General features: G+C 43.3%; 1 protein-coding gene across 1 annotated transcript in view; it reads left to right on the forward strand.

Moving 5' to 3' along the window:
- MAP4K4 (mitogen-activated protein kinase kinase kinase kinase 4) overlaps nucleotides 1–18,142 on the forward strand; it is a 383,820-nt gene that overhangs the window by 50,926 nt on the left and 314,752 nt on the right. The window lies entirely within an intron of this gene.

Here is an 18,142-nt window from a genome sequence, read left to right on the forward strand (position 1 = left end):
GGGGCTTCGGCGGGGGGGGGGGGGGCTCTGCTTTCCTGTTTTCTTCTAGCTCACAGCCGAGAGCCTGAGCCCGCAGCCGCTCTGGTGTTTGGATGCCAGGGCTCGAAACTTCGACTGAAAAGGCAGAGCCTTCGTTTTACAGGGGTTTGTTTCTCATGTGAGAAACGGCTGAGCTGTCGGCAGGACCGTTTGTGAGCCCGCACGAACGGTTCCTGCTGCAGCACCTTACGCTGGTGATGCTCTGACGCGGTATTTTACGTTCTCGTTATCCCAGATTGCCGTTGAAACGTGACCGGTGTGCTTTCTTTCAGTCCCATTCCGCTTCCGATTAACAGCAAACATCGAATAATTTCTTTATAACCATCGCAGTAGCAGGCTGCTAAACCTCACGCGCTCTTCTTTTGGATTAAAGACCCCAGTGGCTGTGGGTTAAATCACGTACTCATAATTTGGGCAAAGATCCCACTAAGTAGAGAATTTTGATTAGACCTGAGCTTCACTTTACCAAGCTCAACCTATCATTATGTGAGTTGGGAACTTCCCAGCTCTTTGAAAGGGACTGATGCTGCAGTGCGCTAGTTAGCGTAGCCAGTGGTAATTACTAACTGGGATTTGGAAGGTGCCCATGTGGACTGCTTTCCAGCTGCCAGTGGGAACATTTAGCAGGCAAAATTCTGTACTCAGCTGCAGTGTAGCAAACGCCGTGTGATCCATGTTCTTTACAATTTTGATGTAAAGCAATGATTTCATTTCCATACATAGAATAGCAAGCAAGCATTGTTGAGCATACTACTTGTCTGATACAAAAATAAAAGCTGTTAAAAGGAGGAGATGATGGACATCCACATAACAATGTATTTAAAAATTAATGAGAGTGTAAGAAGGAGTTATTTAAAATGCTCTTTCAGGATAAGAATAGCTCACGGGTTTCCCCTGCCCCCAAAACAATCCTAAAGACAGGTAAGTCTTGAAAGTTTAAATGCTCGGTGAAGTGAGACGGTGATTATTTCTTCCCTTTTCAGATATTTGAATATTAATTTTTGTTATTGTTTTTGGAGCATTTTTTACATTCAACCTTGGGGTTTGGCCAGGTTGATTTGAGACATAATTGAGAAGAGCACCAAGCAGATTGCTGGCCTTTGAGGTGCTTTTGAGCTTGAGAGTTAGCAAAAGAGTAAAGCAGTTGGTTTCAGGATCCGGTGTCATGCACACCTGCCTCTGTTAATTACACCTTGAGACACGCTTCTGGTTGAACCCCACCACCAGTACTCCATCAGAGTCATGGGCTTTGTAACCACATCCAAGTTGGCCCAACAAAATGGGATCATTCATGCTTTTTAAATAAGCAGCTTTTCCAACACGTGGAATCAGTGGAAGGTAATTAACAAAGAACTTCTGAGAAATGGCTTTGGAGTTGGGGAAGGGGGACGAGGGAAAACCGATCCAGGACATCAAAGTACAAGCAAGCATTTTGTAATATATATAGTCATAAACACATCTACTGAAAGTAGGAGTGTACTTCTTTCTCAACGTGGCATTGTGCGCGGCTTTGTGCTGACATCCCGAGGAGGCTGCAGAGAGATGCTCGCTGCCAAAACACCTGTGAGTTTTAGGATACCACCACCCTCACTCCCACCCCCCGAGGATTTCCTTTCCCACAGAAGCCAGCAGGACACATGAACCCTCCGGAGCCACTTTGAGCATGAACCTGTTCGGTCTGCACCACGTCCCTCACGCTGCCGGGCCAGGTATTTTGAACGGTCCCTGGCCTTGGCCGCGGCATGGCTGAGGGCTGTTTGCACATGCCCTTCCCCTGGCTCTTCTGCATCGCTCCTAACCTCGAACAGACAGGCAGCCGCAGGCGTGAGGAAGCGGTAACACAGCCGCTTCGGCACCGAAACAGGCGCCGATAACCTCCAGGTCAAAAAGGCTTGCAGAAAGAAGTTGAACATGCTTACTATATTATTTAACCAAAAACCAGCAAGGAAAAAATACCCCACACATATGTTTCACCACCAAATGGTGCAGCCTCTACCTGCTAACTAGATGGTCTTTGGCAACAGCTAACAAAAGGTTTATGTTCATGGAGAAAGTCCTGCAGCGATGTACTGGCTATTTCCACAGCCAGTATTTGAACGGGATTTGGATGATCGGAGGATCTTCTGAAATCTCCTGTGAGGCTATAGTCTTATAATGCTGGTGTCTAGAAAGGTAAATAAAACCAGGGAGGACAGGAATCTAGTGCATTATTGGACAAAAAACAGGGTGCTGTGAGAAGCTAAACACCTTTTTATAAGTTCTCTGATATAGTCTAGAAAAGATAGGACTACCTTACTCGATTGCTTGAAGGTACTTAAGGTTAGTAGGCAGGAGAAAAATAGCTTCAGAAAAAATGAAGATGTATTTGAAAGGAAAGAACTGAAAGAAAATGAGGTTTCTGGCCTTGTGCCACCCTTAACATGCGCTCTGAAATGACTGTGTTTGGGTTATTTATGATGCTATGTATCTTTCCAAATTTCAGTACCAAATAGCACAGGGCAGGGAGTCTGATGTTCAGGCTACGTTCAAGCACAGCATCAGTCATACCAGGAATAAACTGCAGAGATCCTGAGCGTCCGTGAGACGGAGTGCAGACTGCACAGGGCGCAGGGGACAGGCGCAGGGAAAACTTTGCTTTCCCTTCTTGCCTTTGTCACTGACTGCCCTCCCAGCCCTAGGCATGCCCTTTAACTTCACCTGGCTTCATCTTTTTCATCCATCAAGCACGCATATAGTTTTTATTCTGGATGTCACCGAGATGCTCGGGGAAGGCAGATTCCTCACGTGCATCAAACGAACGATGCCTCCATGGGCAAGAAACAGGCAGCCGCGGTGGTCTGGACCTCCTCCTGCCTGGCTGGCCCTCCGCAGAGGGTACCGAACCCTCTGAGCCTACATCGGGGAGGTGGAGGGGGGCTGGCAATGCTTGAACTTCCTTAGGAGAGCGTGCAATGCTCTAGGATAGGCTCCGAGGGTTGCAGTTGCATAGCTGAAGCTGATACACGTACGGGCTGCCACCAAAACAGGTTGTCCGTGCTCCCTCCCCCCCACCAGACCTCCTGTCGTGAATTGCATTAACTAAACTAGTCGAAAACTAACTTTTATTTATTCAAGTGTTTTGGATAGGTTAGTTCTTTGGTTATGTTGTGACTGTAGGAAACTAGGGTAAAAATGCACATCCTGGGCTGGGGGAAAGAAACAGGCTGATCTTTCAGGCAGGAGACTGTAGGGAGATTTATTTGCATTTATCATGAAATGAGAGCCTAGAGACGGAGGTTCATTTATTTATACTTACAGCAACAAATTAGCTGGAATTTGGCTAGCATTCTGCAAGTGCACAGTCCAATCATCTCCATGTTTCCAGTTTTGAGTCTTTACCTTGTTTCTTTATTAGTGTCTGAAAAAGCCCTAATCAGTGAGCTAATTGAATTCCCAAGACACAGCTGATGAAATTCCCAGATGATCCCAATTTTGGATGTACCAGAGGTAGCAGTGAGTGCAGAGAAATAGTGTAGGGTGCTAGGGAAATAATAGACATTAGTGAATATACCATTGGAAATTCAAACTGCTGGCTAATACATCTAGGGAAAAACAACTAAAATATACTTATTCCAGGGGAGAAAAAAAAAGCCTCAGAGAGCTTAATCAACAGCTGCTGTTTTCAACCCTTTATTTTCTGCAGCCCCCAAAGTTTTCCACTACAGCTTCAGCCTCCTGTAGACCAGTTGTCAGCAGGCATCAACACATTTGCCTTTCTTAGTGGCATGTCCCCTTGAAGCCATCAGCCAATGTGGGGGTCCGCAGCCCTCTGGCCAAAAACCATTGAGCATTTAGACAGCAGGAAAGAGATTTTTCTGAAGAACTGAAGCCACAAGTCTTCAGATTCTCTATATTGATATGTAGCTGGATTCTGAAAAGACCTTATCTCCCACCTACACCGAACTAAGGAGCAGATGTGTTGACACACTTGGTCAGCACCCAGCAGCAGCCTTAAGCCCTCAGCAAGCTCCTCCAGGCACAGGGTCACCCTTTGAAAGGACCCTCAAGATCCAAAATCCCCCCCCCGCTAAGACTGCCAGGTTTTCCATGTAACATAGGATTATACTTCCTGTATTGTGGAGACAAATCCCCATCTCAGACCAGGTAGATAACAGTCCTCCTCTACAGAAGTCCAAAGGGACCATTCTTGATATATTAATTTCAGAGTACTTCAGTGCTTGAACGATGTAGATCTAGCGGAGACAGTTTAAGAAAAGAACAACAGAAATTATTAAGGGTTTAAAGCTGACCTGTGAGCTCCGATTGGGTGGGTCTGATATATGTGTACCTTGGCTGCAAGTGACAACTGAAGTGGAGCACAAAATAGCTGCCTACAAGTATCAGCGTGTTATACACGAAGAAGATGATGTATTTATTGCATTTAAAAAGCAAGTCACTAAAAGCAGTAAGAGAGGTTTGTTTTTTGTTTTTTTTTTTCAAAAAGGAAAGGTTAGACTAAATACTAAGCAAATCCTGCTGACCGGGAAGTTTTTTACTGTGCTGAATAGTGTACCAAGGGACTAGAGGCATTTTAGAAATCGTATAAGAGAAATAATTTTATATAAGATGGAGTTACTTTCTAATGTAACTCTGTGATCAGAAAGAGTAGGCAACCAAGTAAGATGCCCTCTGCCTCCTATGCCCAGCTAATGACTTTCTTCACTACAAAAAATCCCCTACAAGAGGGGATTTTTTAAGATGCTTTGAAAGGCTTCTCTGCAAGGTTTGTCACGTCAGACACCCACCCAGACATTGTCCTGTTGGAAAGGGGCCATGTTTGCTTCTCACTTGCAGAAAGTCCACTTCAAATTTGGCAGAAACAAGAGGGCCTAAAGGGAAATCACGGTAATTCACACGCAGTTCCCAACTCCTGGCAGCATGCCTCCATTGAAACCACGCTGCAAAGACCCCTCCTGCCAGACGTATCAGATCCCGGGAATATGCAGAAGCAATTCTTAAGCTTAGATCTTCTAAATAGCTTCAAACACAAGATGCATTTGGGTTTGAAAGGATCCAGGAGATGGCAAAGGTAGTCAAGGTCTTCCTCACCAAGAACTGCTGTGGAAACGGCGTGAGCATTCTCAGCTACATTTCCAAGTAATTTAATCTCCATCATCCTTCTCCTCTAACGACTGGATTGCAAAAGCCAGTTAATGTTTATGGGTCCACATGTTTTTGTCTTCCAGCCTGCTCTAGTAAAGCAACAAAACTGTTACGACCTGTAATTAATTCCAGAGGTTTCATTTATTATCTCTGATTAAATTAATGCCTGTGCAATAATGAAGATATAAGAAGATATAATACACTATCAGGAGCAAGTGCAATTAAGCTACAGGCAACACTGTAAAAACACATTAGAGGTCTTGACTCACAGTTTTATGCAATAATATTTCATGGCTTTTTCCCTGTCAACAACATTATAATGTGCATTTTTTTATTTCAACTGGCTGAACTCATTCAAGTACTAGGTCTTTGGATGAACTATTTAGGACAGCAATGTCCAAAATGTTTGTGCTGCTGATTCCACTTCTTGTTTTACTTCCAGCATCACTCCCTGACTTCCAGTTGCAAAACCCACTTCTGCAATTTAGGACTGCCAAACCTTTTCTGGGAACCACACAGTTACGGTGATACTGGAAGGGCTATCATATTTCAAGGTGTTTGATAAGCATTTCCTAAGCCTCTCTCAGGACATGTAATTAAAATAATACATACATGTGGTTTAAGGCAGTAATTCTCCAACTTTTTTCTTGTCTCACTCAACTTCTAGATCTCCAAAACACTGGAGGAAAAAACAGTCCCTTAGCCCTATACTCACATCCAGCAAATCCCTGCAGAGCACGCAGGTGATAGAGGGGAAACCCAGGCAGGGGCTTCATGGCCACTGTTTCTGCAAAGGACAGCAGAGGAGTGTGACCATGACTTGCCCTGCCAATCACTTGACACCCCCCCACCAGTGTTTAATAATGCTTCTGCACTCTGCCAGAGTTGAGTTACGCCTGCTTTCCTCTCCACCTTCAGTAGGTGCAGAAGACCTCTCTTCATCACAGCTTGCCCAACCCCATTGGTAATGACCCTTCGGAAGCCAAGAGGAGATGCTGTTGATGACTTCTGGTGTGATGGAAAGAAGAAGGTACTTCTCATATTACCGCCCAGGATACCCCCCTCCCTGTCCGTCCTCCAGGGGCCTTGACCCCTCGTCTCAGAGGCATTTTCATGCTCAAAGACATAGCTATGGATAGAACCCTCCCTTTTATATATCACCCAGTTTGACATTGAAATAAGACACTAAAATTCTTCTGGTACAAAAGGAGGGGAATGTCAAGCCCTATATAAGAAACTGCATACCAAGAATACCATTTATTTTTGACATGGCATAGTCACTATAGTGTAGTGGGAACAGAAGAGCTGGCCTCCTAAAATGCACTGGCACTCTTTAAGGAGAATGAAGCAAGCAGCCAGTGGTTTTGATACCCTTTGGAATGTAATGAATTAAACTTGGTGATACGAGATCTTGAACAAGACAGCAAATTAGTGATGCCAAGAACAAAGGTGGCAGAATCAGAAGTAAAGGTGCAAAGGCTCCATAACCTGTGACAAGGTGAAAAGCCCAGAGCAGAGAGGACAAAACTTGCTAAATGGAGGTTGCGACCTGCTCGTTTTCTAATTGCAATTTTCTGTAGAGCGGTGGTGTTTCAGCAGCGAAAGCAAATGACCTTGATAGGAAAAAGGTATTGCTGCACTAACATGCTACAGAAAGCGTAGCTGCTGGCATTCACTTGTGCTAGGCAGTCTCAAAGGAAGCCTGAAGTGGAGCGGCCAGTGTTAGCAGCAGCTTCCTCCAGGGCTGTTTCCTGATCCAAAATCCTCATACTAATTCATCTTCCAAGATCAAAAAGTCTTCAGGAGTTCAGCAATAGTTAGGTGATTTGGGAAAAAAACCCAAAACCCAAACCACCTCCAAAAGTATGCCAGCATTGTTTATAGTGCCCCATCTTGTTTCTGTATAAAGATGGGCAGGGGTATTTCTACCACAGCTGCCTTTTGCTGGATCTGAGTACAACCTGCCTTAGCTATAAGTAAGGCCTAGGAAGCTGGCAGAGTTTCCATTTTGCTTTGCTGCACTTGAAGCCAGAGGTTCTTGTTGTTTTAAAGATTTCCTTTAAGTGCTTACCCTGTTTTTCCTTCAACCATCCCCTGAAATATCGTCCATGTAAACAGAAAGACCTTTTTGAAATCATGAAATAACCATGCCTTTTTCTCAGTCAGAGAACTCAAGCCACACAAGAGTTGCAGAACAGAAACACATGAAAGTATATCATCTCCCTTTAAGTTATTACGGTCTCCATCCTGCCTATATGCAGCGGGCTCTGATGCCGTACTCCTGTTCCATGGGATTTCTCATAACCCTGCGCACACGGGGACTCTACGACCATCTTGAAGCCACATAAAACTCTACCGCTTTCCATTTTTGTGAACCCTGCCCACCCGTTTGGCAGCTGGGGGGAGTCGGCATCTCCCACCATAGGGCTCAAAGCCACGTTACCACCCGAGCAGCGTCGGGGTGAGCGTGCCGTGGCTGCTGGTGGTGCTGGGGCTGGGCACAGCGGTGCAGCAAAAAGGCGTAGGGAGGAACTACCATTTCTGCTCACCTCCTGAGGATTTCGAACCACCCGTGGGGAGCTGCAGCTGCAGGAGTGGCAAAACTGTGTCACAGCGCAAACCTGATTGTCACAGAAGTGTCAGCGCTTTGAGACAAGTTTTAAAATGTGTGAGTTCCTTTGAGGTACCCTTTAAGATAATTTTTTTCTGGCAATTTTTTACTCATTTCTGTGCACTCGGGATCCCCAAAGGAGCATTTCTGTTGTGATTCTTACATCTTCCCACTGATCTGCTATGACACTCAAGGTTATGCTGAGAGTGTACTTGGCGCATCGCTGATATTGCCGGGTAGGAACTGAGCTCCACATGCCTAGGACTGGGTTTGAACCTGCTCTCTTTATCAGTACTGCATTTCTGCTTCTACCTCACTGCTATATTCTGTGTGAAAGCTCCGTGATTGCCTCCTGTTTTGGCTGCTGGCTAATTTAAACATGACACCCACCATTTCAACAGAATTTGGAGGCTTCTTCAGCACCCATGTTTTTTCAGGTAAGCAAACAAGACATTAGTCTTTGAAACAAACATGGCCACAGAACAATTAAAGTTGGGAATGCATCATCTCAAAGAAAATAACTATAACTCTCTCTTCCTTTTTTTATTATACTGCTATAAACATATTTTTTTTCCGGACTACCAATTCACATGGTTTCTAATCAAGTCCTGCATTGTTTTTCCCTCAATTCAGCGAAGCTGGTGACGACATACATGTCCATGTTTTCTATTCCTTTCAGGAATAAAATATTCATCACACACAGAAATGCACCCAAACCATCTGGCTAGTCTTTATGGGAGATGTAGAAAGAACTGAAAACATGCTCTGCTTCCCTTCCCATTTGCACGGATGAATGGGTTTGCTTGGAAGTCTTTTAATCTTAGTTTTACTTTGCCCTTTTTATAAGTGTCTTAAGCCCACAAAGTGTTTGTTTCCATTCTTGTCATGGTGCAATAGTAACAAATTAAAATGTTTTTACATATTTATTTCTCTCATAAATCAGTCTCTCCTTACATACTTTGGGAAAACCCAACAAGCCAACAGCGCCTGAATTTTCAGAAGCTGTTGCTGCTTTTGAGTGCACAGGTTTAGACCTAGCTTTGCAGAAGTAATCGGCATACAGTTGACAATGACGGCAACTGTGAAATCAATCCCTTTGGAGTTCTGGTGCTAAGTGTTGAGAAGAGCTCTTAAAAGTAGTTTCTGCTTTTGAAAACTTTGGACTTAAGCCAGAGCTTTCATCTCCTTATCTATGAAAATGGAATATGGCTTAAATACCTCTCCAACAGCTCATGAAGATTCATTAATGTTTATAAAAGGCTCAGAATTGAAAAGCACTGACTATTACTGATTATTTATTAATTCCTGTTGTCTTGCACCTTCACATTCCTTTCACTTGTCAAAGAAGGGGATTTTGTGAGCAGCAGAACCAGCAAAACCTGTAACAGCCTCTGCTCTCCTCTCTGCCTTCCCTTACTGTAACAGTCTCCCTGCACCCCCTCCCCAGATCCCCACGTTGCCTTTACATCTTCAGTCCCCCCTTCTCCCAATACCTCCTGTCTCCCCTCCTTCCAGCGTGGTCCTGGACTCCCTCCCAAGGCCTCCATGCTGAGGCCAGCTGGTCCGGAACATAGGTGCAGAGCGGCCAAGAACTGAGAGCATGAAAATTGGTTAGACTTGAGGGACCAAAGAGCAAAAATGAGGGCAGACTCCACAGTAGACCCCTTCTCCGCCACCAAGCTTCCAGCTGATGGAGCTTGTACAGCTCCATCTCTTCCAGGCCTCTGCCCCTCTCTCTCCGTTAGCTGAAATTAGCCACAGGCTTAAGAGTTATGGGAATGGGGAGGTTGGTACAAGACTATGTAAATACAGAGTTGTTTTTTTCCTTTGTTGATCAAGTAGACATTTGAAATGCTCTGAATGTTCAGATCGTAAATAAACTGCACTGAGCAAACTCACTTTTTCCTGTCGAAACCATTTATCTAAGTACAGTACTGGCATTTCTCTGTGCTCCTTTTTACAAGGTTGCACTCACAGTGGTAGGTATATGTGACTCGATCCATTCACAGTACAGATCAAGTCTTCTGAGGACACAGTGGCTTTTCTCAGAAGTGCTTATGTTCTCCAGCAACAAGACTCAGGACCTTAACACAAAGACATTTTTAGGAGCATTTTCATGCTACTGATCTATCCTATAGTAGCTCTCAGCCCATCTACCTCGTGCCAATGTGAGATAAAGTTTACTCTGCCCCAGCATGGCCTGTGGAAGCTGCAGTAACTCCTTCTGGCCAGAGGAAGGATGTTGTAAACCAAGGAGCTTGCTGGGGCATGCCATCTCCTAAAGACAAAGAACATATCTACAAAAATACAGGAACACGTACATGTGTACAGGCACTTTGTATACCTACATGGAGAAAGCAGTGAGCTAACAGAGGAACTGAAATCAAGCTAATTGTATTACTGCTTTGCCCTTTTTTGGCTGAGGAGCAGCCCTAGGACGCGGGGAAACCTGATGCTTTCAGTTCTGCCACACATTTGGAGCTCTGGCAAGTTACACCTCTGCCCGCTTCTCGCTGTAGCATTTACCCTGGCTTACATATGTGGGTGTGGATACCCAGACAAACCAAACTTGCCCCAAAGCACACATTTGATTCACAGTTCTATATGCAAGTCCACGCGAGGAGTTTTGGGAGGGTAGCTAGGACTTCAAAGCATCACCGGTATGAGCTACCTAAGGAACTGTTTCACCACGTGCTGCGGAAAGACGCGTTTGTCTTTCCTCAATTCCTGCTCACAGACATTCCTAGTCCATTATTGAACTACCAAAAATAAAATACTTCTGATTCAGCATTTTCTCCCTTGTGTCCTCTCCAGCTGCTGCCCAGGCATGGATCCCGCACCATTGAATGAGCTGTTCCTGTTTTGGACTGTGATGTTATTTCAGAAGGATGCACACAGAAGGCTCTGGCCATGAAAGGAATTTCAGCAGTGGTGTTTTTAACCCTTACTTGATGGTGATAGCTCCTGGCAAAGAAATGGTGCTGCTGATGCAGCAGAATTGGAGATGGCTGTTGTTTGCCTCAGCCCTCACCAGCTGAGGTCTCTGGTGCCACAGGGTTGTGAAATTGCATCAAGATCTAGAGTAGGGGTGATGAGCAGCAGCTACAGAGTTATTGTGCAGGGAAAGCCGCCTTCATGGAGCCCTGTGAAGAGCTTACTCTGACCCAGAGGTGCTATAATAAACCAGGGAGAGGGGCCAGTGCACGAATGGGTCATCAATACTAACTGGGAGATGGCCATGCCAGGTCTAGGTAACCATTTTCATGTTGGTTAGACAACTTCTAATGCTGTGATAGTAAGATGTTTGTGCTGTGGTTGCTGATGCCAAACCACAGGCTCCGGTGGCTAATACATGTGAAATAGTAGCTGGCTGAGGCAGAGTGCACTTTTCCAGCTACACTGACTGCACGCGTCTGTCCTTGGTGTGATCTCTGCAAGAAAGCAGGAATGATTGGCAGTCAGGGACATAGATCTGCAGATGGTGGCTGATCACAGGGAAACATTTATGGACACAAGCACGGGATGCATAGTGCATGAAACAGGGATCCCGAGGAAAGCTAGGGTTTCCCCTTTGGAAAAAGGACTCAGTTTATTTCCAATGATATACTTACAAATAGAATGTTTCTGCCTGTCATTACATTATTTGACCCACTTCACCATCTTTTGTCCCAGCATGCAAAGCTATATGCTGAGGTCAGATCACCTTATGGGAAAAGAAGGTTTAATTATATATTAAATACTTGCAGAATGGTTTCAGTTGCTGAAGGCAAAATGGCTCAGCCTTCAAACTTGTTTGGATGCCAGTGTGCTCCATGCCATTTGTGCTACCACAGCACTCTGGACCTTCACAGCTTCTGTGAGGGTGTCAGTTAAGGACGCCAGTTTTCTGTTATAGGCAGGGACAGCAAGAGAAATCAGGGATGCCACAGGGTCTCATAGCTCTGTATTGCAAGTAGCACACTTGTGCGCTTGTGTACATCATACTTTGTGTATGTGAGAGGAAGGCTTTCATGCTGTAGGTATTTCTTGACTCTTCTTCCTTTCCCATGCACTCCAAGGCCAACCACATGTGAAAAAAAATTGGATCTGTGTCCAAAATCACTAAGCACTTGCAGGAGAACAGGGAACCTTTATTCCCCCCCCAACAGATTCCTGCCTTGTCATCTTATCTAAGAAGGAAACTGTATTCTTGGTTTTTTGGTAATGGGGGAGGGGAGAAGAGAATTTTCTTATTTACATTGTTCATCACAACAGGGTCATTGCTTCTGTGGCATCTTTTTTATCTCATCTCTACCCATTAGCCTGTTCTGATTCCCTTGCAAGACAGTAGTTTCCAGATGCTCAGATACTTCAGATTTAAGCTTGAAAGAATTTCAGTTCAGTGAAGAAGGGTGGGGCAACTGAAGAAAAGGCATGTCACCAACGCTGGTTTAAGTACGTTTTTAGGGTACTGACTTGTTGCTATTCCCTAACAGAAAAAGCTGCTTCCCAGAGCTGTGACAAGAGACCTTATCTATTTGCTAAAAAGATGTTTAAACACTATCTGCTGACCAGCATATTAGTGAATAGGGAGGAACTAAAGGAAGCTTAGTCTCTTAAATGATCCTACCAATTTCTCCATTAAAAAAAATTCTCAAACATCACAATAAGGATGCTAGGAAGGCATGAGGAGATGTCAGACTAAGTTGGAGAAGCTGTCTGAAAACCAGAACTGCTTTTCCTTTTACCTGTCTGCCCTTCTCCCCTAATGTGGCATCATGCTACATATCTCCAAGGTGTTTATGCACTTCCATTGCTACTTAGACTTAAAATACAGGCCACAGAGGACAATGCTGTGATGCTGAAATATAAGAGAATATATAAGTCACAATGGAACATATTTCCATTCATACAACTCATGTTCACTAGGCTTATAATCTTAGCTTTATCTTTAGACTATTTCTCGGGCATCTGGACTATTTTCCAGACATCACTGCAAACACAGGTAGAGTAAATAAATAATTATGCTACATACTTCCCTCCAACACAGAAACACACACATCCTGCTCAGGACCGTATCTTACAGTGGAAAAGGCAGATGGTCAGGCAGCCAGGGGACAGGCTGCTCTTCTGCCTTGGTCTGAACATACTTGGTACGTTTGGAAGGTAAACGTCTCCCAACAGTGGCACTAGAAAAACTCAGAGACTGCCCACAACTTAATATATTGGCAAATCTGCAGTCTTCATTTGAGGCAGCATGTGCACTTGCAATGGGGTTATCAACTGAGTGGTTAGATGTGAACCTGTCCCTATTTCTCCAGTGTATACTATTTTCCATGACAGGAATTACCTGGGAAACCCTTGTCGGGTAATGGCAAAGACAGCGATGACCACTTCTCTAGCTCTGGTTTTGCATTTCTTTCCCAAGGTTGTTCCTTGAGCCACCACTGAAGAAGCTCCCCAGAACACGACCTTAACATTCAGTCCCTTTGGATTCAGCCCCTTTGGACTGCCAGCGTGTTGCTGCCTACTCACTGAATTCAACCAGTACTTTATTCTCCAGTGAGGGAATTGATGAGATCTCTTCTCTGGCCCAGCCACTGATTTTCATAAAACTTACATGCATTTAAGAGTTCTGAAAGAATTTTGCCTTTCTGTCAGATCTGGCTGGAAAAGATTAATGGTGAGAAGTTGATGGGGAGAGGGAAGGGGGGAAGGGGGCTGATTTGATAGACAGACAAATAGACAATGTGATTGCATCAGTCTCATTTCCTTAGGAAACTGGGCTAAAAATAAAAGGCTTTATTTGCCCCTGGGAATAAAGCAGAATGTCTCTCACATCTTTACAAAACATTTGTTTCTATGTGTACTTATAAATAGTCAGGATGAGAGAGGAAGTTTGCACTGGATTTTGAGCAAAGAATTAAAAGGAAGAGCAGGAGGTGCGTGAATTTCAAAACTAGGGGTCCTTTTAGGCATACGACAGCACAGCAACGCATGCAGGGTCTTGTACAGTGACACCACATTACCCATGTGTATACATCATTCGCCTGCAAACCAAATGCCTGTTGGGCAATTTTTCACACCATCACAGAATGAATGTACTTTTTCGGCACCAGTGATGGATGATGTGCTTAAGACCAAACCCTTCATGCACTTTGAAGTCAGCAGACTCTCTCAGGTGTAAGTGAGCGACATGGAAATTGCTATATTTGATCAGATTTATGGTCTAGACATTCCTGTCTGACGGTGACCAAGACTAGCTACTTCAGAGGAAATACTCCCCAAGAAGGTCTCATCCATCATTAACAGATTGTGTAAGCTGAAGAAGCACTTATACGCCTTCTAAATTTCTCCTTTCCTGCATGAACTCTAGATATTTTGTTATCTTTGAAAATGTTGTATGCCTCCTTACAACCTTGGCCTCACTGATAATCTGTGGCAGTAAGTTCTTTTTATGCATGCTGTATGTAAACTGCTTTTTGTTTACAAGATTTGAATTTACTACCTTTCGGTTTCATTGAACTGGCAGCATTGTGGACTTGGGCTTTTATAGTCACACTTAACAGGGAACAAAGCAGTTCCACATCCTCTAGAAACTTCTGATTGTTGCGAGACACGAGTGCTGACATAACATCAAAAAAAGAGAATGGTTCGTACAGCAGGAGCCGAGGGTGACTTCCCTCATGGCAGGTTGGCAGAACAGATGCACTTGTATTGTCTATCATCTCCTTTGCTTTTGCACTACCTTTTAGTTTTTGCTTCAATGGCCTATGCATGGAAGCACCTTCTTTCTGAGACATGCTACAATTTCCATTACATGGATACTGTGCAGTCCCAGCAAATGCTGTACTGAGGACTGTCACTAGAGGCAGTCCTTGTCCTGAAGAATTTATGTTTAAAACAGGAAAGACCAGCACAGTCTGGGAAAAAGGGATGCAACACACCATTGGAAGATAAGAAAAGGAACATATATCTTGCCTGCAGGTATAACTGGGGCTCTTACCAGGAGTTAGCCTCCACTCAGCTTCCAACTTGACCTTGCTTCTCCAGAGGATGGGACTGATCTGTCCTAACTTAGAGGTCAAATATGTGACACCTGAGCTAACCATTCTACAATCCCTCTGCCACCAGCCAAGAGAATTAGGTACTTCCAGGAGACCGTTCATGTGACCTATCTTAAATAAAAAGGTAACAGCCTTTTCTTCTGTCTTCAGTTATATGTATTTGAGATTTCTTCTCAGACTGGTTTAAAACCCATGCTCCGCTCTTCTGCTTTCAGCAGTTACTCATTACTACCACCATCTATTCAAGATAGACTATTTTTCCCATTTCCAAATTTGTCAACCAAATGAAGATGGCCTTCTTGATCACCTCTGTCACTAGTTAGAAGTCAGTGTCTCTGGTACAGGCAGAAATAGAACTTTACTTACATTTTAATCACAAAACATGTGCCTATGCCTGTCTTGGGTACCTTTTTTGCTAAAATGTTTTGAATTTTTTAGGTAACCTCTGAGAATGGTGTATCTTAATTTCAGACTAACTTGCACACTGGGAAGTATTACTAATTCAAAGAGCACCTTAGACTCCAAAATCACTTACATGTTCTCAGAAATTTTGCTCCTGACCTCACTTGCATCATGATCTTGAAAGAAAAGCACAAAGATTGGAAAAACATCTGAACAAAATGGTAATCAAAGCAGCTGATTCTTTTTTTTTTTTTTTTAAGCTCAAGAGCAACCCCCCTGTCTAATTATACTCAACTGCAATAAAGTCTGAGTCATGACTTGTCAGATGATCCTCTTGGTTGATGTGGTTACAAACCAACAGCTGCACATTGGGAAAGCAAGCAAAACGAAGACCTTGCAAAAGCGTAAGTCTTCCTTGTTTCCCTGGTCCTTTGCTTTTCTCTCTCTCCATTACCTTACATGGGTTCAATCAACCTACAGGGCAGAAACTGCATTTCTTAACATCTTGATTGTGTCATGCACATTTATGTTGCTGTACAGATAATTGGTATGTAAAGAATATGAGTGATGCTGTGAAAAGCCAGAAGGGTAAGGTTAATACTTGATGCAAACTTGACTGTTATTTGTTTGTTATAAACACTCCCTGACAAACCATGTCACAGCACTGGAAAAAGAAGGTCTTTAGTTATAACACAAGGAAAATACATGGCTGGTGCAGCCTGGCAATGCTGCTCTTAGTTTTATGTCCAAGTAGCCACACACTCAGGCTAGTCAGGGCACTGTTTGGCTGCTTCACATCTTGCTCATTGACTTCTCAGAAACCTCTCCTGAAAACAAAACTCTCCCTAGGATGTAACTACTGAGTTATTCATCAAAAGGGAACTGCTATCTTATCTTACGTTGATATGTATGTTTGCTCATTTCATTTTTCTTTTTGTGTTTCTTAGCCCACCCACTTAGCCTGAGTTAGGGCGTCCCATAACTCAGCTATCTCCTGTCCAGAGGGCATCCTTGGGCAGTTTACTTTGCTACGGAGCTAATGCATTGCATTCTCTGACAGCACTGACTGGATGTGGATCATTAGTATCTTCACCATGACCAGAGCAGATAAGCAAAGCTGTGTCTGGATACAGTAATTTTGTGTTTTTCCCTTTTATTTCCTTATAACAAGGATTAGGGCTTGCTTGTTTTAAGACACTGGAAATTATATACTTCTAATGCAGCTGATTGCAACAAACAGATTGTGGGTGAGGTGAGGAGACCTTCGGTAGATAGAGATTGTGGATTTTTTTTTGGTAGAGAGATAGTGTTGCATTTGCCTTGTCTTTGAATCACATTAAATATACACACTGTTAAAAGGCTACTGAAATGTTAAAATGTTGGTGTTTCAAATGAAAATCAATAGCATGCTATTAGGCTCATTATATTGCTGTTATGCATCATTAAAATGTATTTAAAAGCTTTCAGCATAGAACAGGAGATGAGATGAATAACAAGAAACTTTGAGGATGTGCAGCATACTTAGAAGGCAATAAAGAGTCAGGCACAAGAGAAACTTTGTAGGCACTTGGAAAGGAAGCTGCAAAGAGCTCACTGGGTGTTTGAAACATATGGGAACGTGAGAAAATTAATGACGCAGAACTCGGGATACAGACAAATGAGCAGAGCTGCACCACTGCTGGAGGCAAACAAAATCGTCAAATAATTTTAAAGATACTTTCCTAAATGGGTCTTTGCAGTTTGAGGTTCTCTCTTTGCCTGGTCTGTATATACCACTGTACCACAATGCTCAGTGATGCTCCTAAAAATACTACTGACATTTTGCCTTCTTGCACAAAAGGATTGTATTAGGTCCTAAAAGCACATTTATAAATTAGCTTTTCCAAGCATCTTTCTGGTCAAATGTCATGTGGAAAAGTGTCACATCATCAGATACTCTAACCTACTTCTTCCCTGTCTGAAACAGATTTCTAATGAGAAGCTTTTGGTTTAATATTTAAATATAAGTGTGTATGTTTATGCATGAATAAGTATGTACACATACAATTATATACATGAGAGACAGAAAGAAAAAAAATTTTCTTTACTAAATTTCTGAAATTTTCTTTCTAAAGGGAAAGAATGGGAAGAAGTGACTCTCCCAATGGCTGGGAGTTGAAATGGGCAAGAGGGACAACAGATTTCCAGTCCCTACACACATGTATTTTTATGCTTTTATACCCGATTGCCATGGAGCATGTTTGCCTTGCTCCTGGAACAGGACTAGAACACAGACCACCATCCTGCGTCTCACCAAGCACACTCCCACTAAACCCATCAGACTCTGCTTTTGCTCCCTTTCCCTCCCAGTGAATCTTTAATCCCTGTAAACAAAGCAAAGTAACCTCAGCCAGAGGAGATGAACACTCCCCTCTGCTCCTAACAGGCATAGCCTGGGCTGCAGTTTAAAACCCTGTGGGCAGAGGAAGAAGGAGGACCTGAATCTCCCACTTCCTGGACAAAAGCTCTCTAATCAGCTCTGAATTATCGAATACTCTTCCAGAAGGTGGACTTCAAATTTGTAGCTTAAGCATAAAGTCCTTCCTCCTGCAATTTTATCTGCATAGGTAAAGATTCAACTGAAATTGATTTTGGATGAAAACAGAAACATAAAGCATAAATCATCAAGCCACGGAACGGAAATAGTCCCATTTGAGTCAGATGTGCAATTGCATAGCTCAAATTAAAAATGCTGAGTGCTCAGATTAAAGTTCACAGTAAAGAGTTCCCGAGCAATGAATATACTGAACGTTTTTACACAAAACACATGCTCAGCTATTTTAGAATTACAGATGGATTTAAAAAAATCCCTGTCTGATTAAACAGTAAGTAGAAAGGACAAATGAAAATATCGTTTTGCTTC

This window comes from Haliaeetus albicilla, chromosome 25 (genome assembly GCF_947461875.1).
Source record: "Haliaeetus albicilla chromosome 25, bHalAlb1.1, whole genome shotgun sequence".
Taxonomy (NCBI): Eukaryota; Metazoa; Chordata; class Aves; order Accipitriformes; family Accipitridae; genus Haliaeetus; species Haliaeetus albicilla.